The 11,215-nt window shown below is 38.8% G+C and overlaps 1 long non-coding RNA gene across 1 annotated transcript; it reads left to right on the forward strand.

Moving 5' to 3' along the window:
- The first annotated feature begins 3,354 nt into the window (after positions 1–3,354).
- LOC149175995 (uncharacterized) lies at positions 3,355–4,331 on the forward strand. Its single transcript, XR_016258598.1, has 2 exons — positions 3,355–3,823; positions 3,983–4,331. It is a non-coding gene; the product is annotated as an uncharacterized LOC149175995 (long non-coding RNA).
- The last annotated feature ends 6,884 nt before the right edge of the window (positions 4,332–11,215 follow it).

The raw sequence follows: 11,215 nt of genomic DNA on the forward strand, positions 1-11,215 counted from the left end.
GGAAGTGAAGCATGGGCCCATATTCCAGATGAGAAACATAAAGCTTTAGAACCTAAGAGTGAAAAATGTATTTTTGTTGGATATTCTGAAGATGTCAAAGGATATAGATTTATTCCACTTAAGTCCAAAAATGTTATCATTAGAAGAGATGTAAAGTTTGCTGAAAATATATCGGCCTACAAGCCTAGTTCGGCGGATGTGCCACCTCTCCCTATCTCTTCTACTTTTGAAAATATTTCTTCTTCAGATGATGAAAGCGAGGATGACAATCCTCCGCCACCTTCTTAGGATCCTCCTTCAGCTCCTCAGCTTCCAAAATGGGTCTGTGATACTCGGGATGCAGCAGGTGATCTTGTCGGTGATCCTACAGATCAGCGACGTACACGTTCTCAATTTGATAGAGCCTCTTTTTTCCTGGCTCAAGCTTCAGTGAATTATGATCTTGACACCTTTGCAAAAGCTTCAGGCCATCATGATTGGGAAGCAGCTATGAATGAAGAATGTCGTTCATTATTGGCAAATGATACATGGGATCTTGTTCCTCTACCAAAGGGACAAAAACTTTTTAGATGCAAATGGGTTTACGGAACCAAGTATGGACCAGATGGCAAAGGTGATAAACATAAAGCTCGTCTTGTTGCTAAGGGTTTTTCACAAGTTGAAGGCATTGAATACACTGAAACCTTCTCCCCTGTTGCCAAAATGAACTCTATCCGCCTTGTTCTTTTCCTTGCTGCCTCTGTCAAATGGGAAGTCCATCAGATGGATGTTAAATCTGCCTTCTTGCATGGGGACTTGCATGAAGAAATCTATATGGAACAACCTATTGGCTTTATACAAACAGACTCCAGCCTTGTATGTCAGCTTAAGAAATCCCTTTATGGTCTCAAGCAAGCTCCTCGAGCTTGGTATGCCAAAATGGATAACTTTCTTTTAGAAACTGGCTTTTCTAGGTGTCATTCTGATAATACTGTCTACACCAAGAAAGTGGGCAAGTCTCTTATCATTCTTGTTCTTTATGTTGATAATCTTATCCTGACTGGTAGTGATCCCAACCTTATAAACCATGTGAAGTCTAGCCTTAAAAGGAAGTTTGAAATGACAGACTTAGGACACTTACATTATTTTCTTGGTCTTCAAGTCTTGCAATCCAAGGAAGGTATTTCCCTTTCCCAGTCCAAGTATGCTTGTGATATTCTACGCCATTTTCACATGGAAGACTGTAAGCCAGCCCCTTCTCCCTTTCAGTCTGGAGTCAAACTTTCAGTCACTTGTACTTCTCCTGAAGTTGATGCTACCTTATACCGTCAACTTGTAGGAAAACTTTTGTATCTAACCCATACTCGTCCTGACCTTTCCTTTGTCGTTGGCCTTGTTGCTCGGTTTATGCAAAACCCACATGAAAGTCATTGGAAAGTAGCTAAAAGAATACTTTGTTATGTTTGAGGTACAGTTCAGTTTGGGATTCATTACAGTGTCGAAGCATCCCCTCTATTGGTTGGTTTCACTGATTCTGATTGGGCTGGTGACCCTGATGATCGGAAGTCTACTGCAGGTTATGTGTTCACTCTTGGTTTAGGACCTATTACATGGGCTTGCAAGAAACAAGGTGCCATTTCTCTTTCTTCAGCAGAAGCAGAGTATCGTGGTGCCGTAGAAGCTAGTAAGGAAGCCTTGTGGCTTCATCAGATCCTGTCAGAGTTTGGCTTTCAGCAGCAACATACGACTACACTTTGGTGTGATAATCAAAGTGCTATTCAACTATGCAAAGATCCAGTCCAACATCAGCGCAACAAACACATTGAACTGCACATGCACTCATCAGAAAGCTCATTCATGACCATGTTCTTGAAGTGCAATATTGTTCAACAGATGATCAAGTTGCAGACATCTTTACAAAGGCTCTCACAGAGGCGAATTTTACTAAACTTCGATTTATGGTTGGAGTTCAGGAAGTTTTCACTAAGGGGGGATACGCTCTAGTGCCTCCTTCCTTCTCCTATTGTGTCATATTTGTAAATCCTTCAATCCTATTCCAAGTTGTTTTTAAGGGGGGATGTTAGGATATTCCGACACATAGGAAATAGTTAAGTATAACTTGGTCTAGTATAGAGTTAGGTTAAGTGTGTTTCTTTACTATGTACATTTTGTAACTTACAATCTGACGGTCACGATATGTAGTGATCTGACGATTCATTCTCTCCTCGGTATTACCGACACTTGATCCATGGCTTAACACCCGATTGGTCCATGATCTCTATTTAAAGAGCATGGAGGGTCATTTGTAGGGTAACTGTCCATGAGAGAAGCTTATGTAAATTTTCATTCTTTTATTAATAAATTGCCTGAAGTGGCCGCGTTGGCTCAGGTCGTGGACTGTTTCCCTCTTTGAGGGTTTTAACCATGTCAAAAATACTAGTGTATTGATCTGTGATCTGTTTGTGAGCGGTGTCCTTTGGTGTTCTGTCTGAGGAACTTACCCTGTAAATTCCTACAGATGTGTGAGAACAAGAACCTTCACACAATGTAATTAATCATATATATAATAAAATGAAAACAATTATAATAAACATATTTTAATAGTATGACACTCTAAAGAATTTACAATTTTTTAATTAATTAGAAGTTCAAACTCAAAATAAAATTATATTAATAAATATTTATAATTGACATGTTATAATAATAAAAAATGACATCCTTTGTAAATTTTACACAAATTATAAATACAACGAGTAAAACCATTAGATAAATGAATAGTTTAACAACACAGTGTAATTAATAATGAAGCCTAATTTCTACCATATGTTGGGTAAAATTGACAAACAAAAAGTCTGGGAAAAGATTATTTCGTCTATTAATTAAACTTAGTTTCTTCCAAAGCAAAACTAGATGATTCAATTTGCCTATTAACCATTGTTAATTTCACATTGACCAATACAAGTTATAATGTTTTATGTAACTTTTTCTAGAGCATAATTTCTAGCTTCTCACTAATGCGATACTTGTTTTATATGAATTGTTGATTTTACATTCAATACATTTACATATAATCAAAATTTTACCTCTTTCTTTCCAGTGCTTCCTTCCCCTGCTTAGGGGGTACGCTAGTTATCATTATGCATTAATTTTTGACAATGTGCTAGCTACTTTTTTCATGGTGAATTCATCCAAAATAAATGCCCAGGTATGAATCTAATTTCAGTGTCATACTATGTTTTATTTTGGTTATGGGTCATTCTTTTTGTTCTCATTCAACATATACCTCAACATATTTTTTGTTTCTGTCGGGAACCTGAAAACCATGTTTTTCATCTTATAACAGATAGATTGAAACATGTTTTTCATCTTATAACAGATAGATTGAATTTTGGGGCTATGCAGATGTGGTTTTCAGAAAACCCTCCAGACAAAGCTACAATACATGAATGTTGAAAATGTCGATGATTACAAATGGCTAAATTCTTCCTATTGTCTAGTTCCTAGATAGCTTGATTTGTAGCAATGAAAGAATGTTATTTCAAGGGAGATCATCCAACCACTCTGGTAACAACTTTTCCAATTTGAAGTATCGAAATCCAAAATACTTATCTATTCTAAATCATTTTTGCTTTTATTTACCTCAATTTTACGCTAAGTTGGACAATATCCTCTCTTTTTAAATGATGATATTGTGGTACAAAAAACTTTGTTTGCACTTTGGTTTGTCAACCTCCAAGGAAAGTTAAATGGTAGTATCTCAATGCTTATGCTTGGGCATATACGATGAATGTTTTTTACTTAAAAGAATGGAAGAAACGTGAGTTATTACAAGTGGCAAAGCACGGTTAGTTTTTATACCAATCTTTGTATCTCATTATCATTATATAAAATGTCTCTTTAAAAACAATAAATAATAATAAAATTCAATTATTCTTCTTTATGAGCTTTCTTAATTGTAGTCATGTATACTGACTTGTGGATCTATTGCATTTTTCAAAACAAGGACATGGTATTGTTGATTTGTGGATCTATTGCATGTCTCAGAATGAAGACAGGGAGGATAGGGTATTGTGGAAGCTTGGAACATTGCCTCCCAATTTGATTACATTTTACAACTTGACCTTCCTCTGAATAGCTCCTAGCATGTATTCGGCCAAGGATACACAACCCAAGTGTGGAGTTTTTGGATATTGAAAATTCAATTGTTCGTCACAATAATGGGAACATGAAGCCTACCTTGGTTTGAAATAGCAATGAGAAAATACAGGTCTTATTGGACAAATTATGTAAAATTTGATCATCCATATCTATAACAATGCAATATCAATTAATTAATTAGTTGTTTATTTCCATCCCAATACCTGTTGCAGGAAGTAAATTTATATTCCTATTCATTGTGGTTTGTTATATATTTCTATTCATTTATTTGTCCATTGAGTTTAGGAGATATGTATCTATTCATTTTTCCATGGAGTTTAGGATGGATCAAGTGATGGCAAAAACAAAACTTTTTTTTTAATTGTAAAAGGAAAACACAATATGTAAAGTTCCTAGACATAGTTGCCAATATTTTCATAAATAAATTGAGATTCTATGATTTTTCTTGGATTGATGAGAGTTCCTCCTTTTTATCAAATGATTGCTTAAAAGAGGAAATTTTATTTAGAGTTGCCAACATTTTGAGAAATAAATTAAGATTCTATGATTCTTCTCAAACTGATGAGAGTTCCACCTTTTAAAGTTGTAGAATTTTTTTCACAATATCATTCATAATATGTCTATTGGCAAAATTTTTCAATTTTTCTTGCAATTGTATATTTTATAAAAGTATCTAATATGCTAATAAATCCCAACATTTAATTGACCCATTGAAATTCATAGGACCATCCATGCACCAATGACATTTCATTTTCACTACTAAATCTCAAATATATGTTTATTGGCAAAATTTCCTAGTTTTTCTTTCAATTATAGATTCTATAAAAAGTATCCAATATGCATGTTGGTTGGCACATATTCCTATTCACTTGTTCCTGGCATACTTCGGTATATTTTGAGAAATATAGTTGATGGTGACCTTGATTAGGATACAACATCTTTATAGGGAAAGAACTTTTGTAAATGCACCACATTGTTTAGTGAAAAAAACATTTGATTCTTTCACTACTTAAATACAAATGCATACTTTTTGACTCATAGTGTGGGGCAAGCATTAAAGGGCGAGGTTTTTTGTTTCATTTGAGGGATTTTTTAAAAGGACTTGGCCTGTGTAGATTTCTAACCTTCCACTCATGTTGAACAAATATTTTCAAATTTTTAATATCGTTATGCAAGCTTTACACATTCTAATTAAAATTTCAGTTTACCTTGTAAAGGTTTGAAGTGTTTGAATATCATCACAAAATTGGGGCTCTCATTTACATTATTATATATATGGATTAAAAGTTTAATGATATGTTTTGATAAATGATAAAACTATATTTTTTTAATACAAATATTGGATAGTTCACAAATTAACAAGTAATATTGGTTTTGGTTGATATGTCTAAACAATGTTGTTCTCTATTTTGTTCTTTCTTTTTTAATAATTGTCTTCTTTTTCTTTTTCTTTTGTTATTTATTTCATTTTTGTCTTGTATTCACATTTATATTTTATTACAATGTTTCTTTGTTGATTTGAAAGAGGAAGCCACAAATGTAAATGAATTTATAATAATATATTTTTGGATTTACAATTTGTGTTTTATTAATCAAACGTTTTTTGAATATTTTTGTCTCTAATATTTGTATATCTGGACTCTTATACACCAATTTAAATTCATAATCTATGTATAGGTTTGAGGATTCCTCTCACGTCTTCCTTATCGTTCTTATGCTTCACCCCTTCTAACAAAAGTAGATTACAGCCATAATAGACATTTTGTGGCCTCAACCTGCCCATCGGGAAACTAGGTCTGTTTTCCATCGGAATGCATTATATGCCATCCAAAATTTGAAGTTCTTAAGTCTGTCAAACTTAGCTTTATAGGCCTAAATGTCTAGAACTGAGTTCACTATTAACCTACTAATAGCAGTGCTACTTAAAGACATATACAACATCAAAATTTAACAACAGTCACAAAAACAAAACAAAAAACATCTAGAGCTAGTCCTTTGAGGACTCCATTGGAGTTGGGTCCTTTGCACTGGAACCCAGAATATCTGACTGAGGCGGGCACCTGATGTGTCGTTCAATACGACCCAACTGAACATTTTGTTGTTGAATTTGAAATTGGACAAGTTGGAATTCCTTTTGGATTTCTTGAAATCTTGGATCAGTTTTAATGAAACTTGTGTTCATAATTTCTCTGGCCACTATATTCCTCATCATCCAATAGAAATGAATTTATTTTTTATACTATGTAAGCTTGTTGCGGGTATTGTCGGGATGCAGAACCAACATCCTCCATTCTTCCTCCTGTATCTCCTGCTCGGCTCGTTGGTTGAGGTCCGCCTCCCAACCTGCAATCATCTGTCTCACCTGGGCAGGGTTGCCTGTGACATAAGCTTGAGTCGCAGCACTGATATGTCGAGCTTGTGATTTCTGGCCAGTTTGCCTTGGCAGTTGCGAGGAGGAAGCTCATCTTCCCTCCCTAGGTGTTGCATTTCGGAGACGTCTGCACCCTCTTGTATTATTTTGTTTTTTCATTGCGGTTGACCAAGCCATATTCACCAAACTCACACTAAACAACAGAACAATCTTTGATCCAAACTGTCAGTCGACCAGATGCCCACGACTCGCAGAATAGGCGGGCTTTCAACCTATTAACACCTGGTGCATTATGTTATGCTCTTAACCTGCAAAATGATACCCAAATACAGAATATGTGAAGAAAAGATACCCAGAACACAGAATAACAATGATTTTATTATTCAGAGAGTAATGTTCACTTGCCTCTTCGAGGAGGCAACCTCCAATAGACCAGAGCTCGACTACAAAATAAGACACGATGCTCCTTGCAGGGAGTCTCTATCCTTTATATATGACTCATACATGCAATACCACAGGCCAATACCGTGGGTTTTATTAATACCATCTATCTAATACTACGGCCCATTTGCAACTAACTATGGTTCCGTCATTAATTATGGATTAACCACTTACAATTATTAATATGGGCTTTATTGACTCTTGACTATGACGTGATCCCATTACATAAATAAGGGGGTTAGGGTGGGACCCTAACATGCCCTCCCCCTTAAGACTAGCCTTGTCCTCAAGGCTGAAGCTGCAGAAACCGCTGAAGAATAGTGGTTGGTTCCCAAGTTGCATCTTCCAGAGAGGTGTCTTTCCATTTGACGAGGACTTCCTTAATCATGTGGCCGCGCAGTTGCTTGTCTCGTGTGTCTAGGACCTGTTCGGGTTGAAGCCAGATGGACCCTTCTTCGTCCAATTCAGGTAGACTGGTCTGAATTCTGCAATTGTTCCCAATCACTTTCTTGAGGCATGAGACCTGGAAAACTAGATGGATTTTTGCAGTAGGTGGCAAGGCCAACTTGTAGGCCACTTCTCCAATGCACTGAAGTACTTGATATGGTCCGTAGAATTTGGGAGAGAGTTTCTGACACCCCTTGTCTTTGAGTGATGTTTGCTTATATGGTTAGAGCCGTAAAAAGACCTGATCCCCTTCTTGAAATTGGTGCTCTGAGCGATGCTGGTCTACCTGTTGCTTCATGTGGTTCTGAGCTTGATGAAGATTCTCTCGAAGATGGACGAGCATGGTTGTGCGGTGTTGTAGGAGTTGATCCACTGCTTGTACTTTTGAGCATCCCTTGAGATACGAAGTAGGTGAAGGCGGGAGTTGACCATATACTGCTTCATAGGGAGTCATTTTGGTGGTGGCATGATAGTTGGTGTTATACCACCATTCAGCCAGAGGTAGCCACTGTACCCAAAGGTGTTGCTTTTCTGAAGTGAAACACTTAAGGTAGGTTCCTATACATTTGTTGACGGCTTCGGTTTGACCATCTGTTTGCGGATGATAGGAAGTACTGAGTTTTAGTTGAGTGCCTTGTATTCTGAAGAGTTCCTGCCAAAAATTACTGGTGAAGATCGGGTCGCGGTCGGACACAATAGAAGTGGGCATGGCATGCAATTTGAAGATCTGATCCATGAAAGATTGAGCAACCAAAGTTGGTGTAAATGGGTGGGGTAGGGCGTAGAAATGAGCATACTTCGACAGTCGGTCCACAACCACCATGATGACTGACTTGTTCCCTGACTTTGAAAGACCTATAATGAAATCCATAGAAACCTCCGTCCAAATTGATGCCGGAATGGGCAATGGTTGTAATGTGCCTGGTGTGTTGACGGTTTCCCTTTGTGGCGTTGACAGACATCGCATTCTGCTACGAAAGTAAGGATGTCCTTTTTCATGCCTGTCCAAAAAAATGATCTTCTGGTGCGAGCATACGTCTTCTGAAAGCCCGAATGTCCTGCAATGGGAGATGAGTGCAATTTTGCCAAAATGCGACTTTTGAGGGTGGATGTTGGTGATATTACGACTCTGTCCTTGTAGCGAAGAATATCATCCTGCCACGAGTATCCCTTGGTGGAATTTGGATCTACCTGCAATTGAGAAATGAGTTGGGAGAGCCCGGGGTGTGAAAACCATTCCCTGCGAGCCTCTTCAATCCATTCTGGAATGGGGAGGGAAATTGCTAGCAGAGTACTTTCCTCCTCAAATTGGCGAGATAATGCATCTGCTACACTGTTGTCTTCCCTTTCTTGTAAATGATCTCATAATCATATCCCAGCATTTTGGCTAGCCATTTATTTTGTTGTGGGGAGGATAGGCGTTGCTCTAAAACATATTTAAGACTGTGATGACCTGTGCGGATTTGGAAACGTCGCCCTAATAAGTAAGGTCGCCAGGTCTCGACTGCATGTAAGATGGCCATCATTTCCTTCTCGTAGGTAGATTGGCCGAGATTCCTCCCACTGAGTTGTTGGCTTGTGAAGGCCAACGGTCGCCCTTCCTGCATTAAGACCGCCCCAATACATGTACCCGAAGCATCACATTCAATGACAAAAGATTTGGTGAATTCAGGTAGTGCTACGACTGAAGTGGAACACATGGCATTTTTTAGAGCTTTAAAGGCCTGTTGTGCTTCCTCATTCCAGAAGAATGAATTTTTCTTTAGGAGTTGGGTGAGGGGCTTCTCTATGCAACCATAGTTGCGGACAAATTTACGATAATAGCCTGTGAGACCCAAAAATCCTCTCAAGCTCTTCAAGATCTTAGGTTGAGGCCATTCCTGCATTGCCTGGATCTTTTTGGGGTCCACCTTGACACCTTCACGCCCCACAATGTGGCCCAAATACTCTACTTCTACCATGCCAAACGAACACTTGGACATCTTGACAAATAATTTATGCTTGCGGAGCAGTTGCAAGAGTAGATCTACATGCTGAAGATGTGCGGCCCAAGTGCAACTATAGATGAGGATGCCATCAAAGAAGACAAGGACAAATTTCCTAAGATATGGTTTGAGAATGTGATTCATAAGGCTCTGAAAAGTAGAGGGGGCATTACAAAGACCAAATGGCATGACCAGGAATTCATAATGGCCTTCATGAGTTCGGAAAGCAGTTTTGGGGATGTCGACTTCCTTCATGCGAATTTGGTGGTAGCCTGAGCGAAGATCCAGCGTAGTGAAGAATTGAGCCCCATTGAGGGTATGTGTGTAGTTGTTCTGCTTAAAACTCATATATAACTCCTAGAAATCCATTGTGATTGGCCCAAGAGTGCGGAGCCATTTAGCGCCGAGGACAATGTCGCAACCCCCCATGTGTATGGCAAACATGTGAGTTTTCAACTGATAATCCCCCATTTGAATTTTGACATTTTCACAGCGGCCTTCACATTTCATTGTGCCTCCATCCGCAATTTGAACTTGGAAGTTAGAAACTGCTCGTACAAAACAATGCACTGCTTCTGCGACTTTTTGATGGATGAAATTATGTGTACTTCCACTATCAATCAAGACTACTACTGGGCGATGTTTAATAAAACCTCTGATTTTGAGAATTTGAGGGGAAGAAATCCCTGCCAAAGCATGCAACGAAATAAATGGTTCATCAGAGACATTGTCCTTTTGGTTGTCTTCTTCTAGCGGCTCATGTTCCTCTAGTGGTGGATCTTCCTCTGTTGAGCTGTAGTCAGTGGCATCAATTTGAAAAAATTTGGGCTCCTTGCATTTATGACCTGGGGAGTATTTTTCATCACAGTAGTAACATAGGCCTTTCTTTCTTCTTTTGGCCATTTCCGCAGGGGACACCTTTTGGACCTTAAGTGTTTGAGTCGTGTTGTGAGCCTGTGGGGGGCGACCTTTAGCGGAGAAATTTGGGCGACTGTATTGGGTTGCTAATGCACGTTCCACGTTACGAGCGACCTTGCAAGCCTTCGTCCATGTGGGAGGGTGGTGCAGTAGGACTTGGGCTTTGATAGCTTCTTTAAGACCGCTGATAAAAAATTCCGTGTAGAACACATCTGAGAGACTCCAAGTGCGGAAGACTAAGGCTTCAAAAGCTGCAATATATTCATCCACTGTACCAGTCTGTCGGAGCTTAGTAAGACGACCCAAAAAAGATGATTCCTGGTCAAAGCGGTCTTGAAGAGCTTTGGTGAATTTGGTCCAATTCTTAAAAGGTCCAGTGCAACGTTGATGCCATTCCCACTATTGCCACCTTTCATTGTCCAAGTACATGCTCCCCAACATAAGCTGAGTCTCATCATCGAAGATGCGATTCAATTTGAAATACTGCTCCATTTGTGCTATCCATGCCGACAGGTGAGAGCCGTCAAATTTATGCATATCCAACTTGGGAGGTCGCTGACTGGGTGGTGGGTGGGTGTGCCAGATGTGAGGAGAGTGGCTAGACTCACCCTCATTGTGTTCAGTGCCATTATACTCCTCCTCGTGGGCTTGCTCCTTTCCCTTCGGGACTATTTTCTCGACCATGTTACATAGTCTGGTAAGTTGAAGGTGGAGGTTGTGCATTGATTCTTCAAATTTGTCCATCCTTTCATTGGCCATCGCTTGAGCTCTAGTTTCTACCATACACCAATCGGGTTTTTTTTTTTAATTTGGGACCGCCTAAAAAATTTTCACTAAGAAGTGAATGGTACCACCGTGCTCAGCTCGTCGTCCTGATTCTGATGGGCTAGATCACCAATAAGCACCCCGAAAGTTT

This window comes from Pinus tabuliformis, chromosome 4_1 (assembly GCF_031772625.1).
Source record: "Pinus tabuliformis cultivar Carrire ecotype Pingquan chromosome 4_1, CPIR1, whole genome shotgun sequence".
NCBI lineage: Eukaryota > Viridiplantae > Streptophyta > Pinopsida > Pinales > Pinaceae > Pinus > Pinus tabuliformis.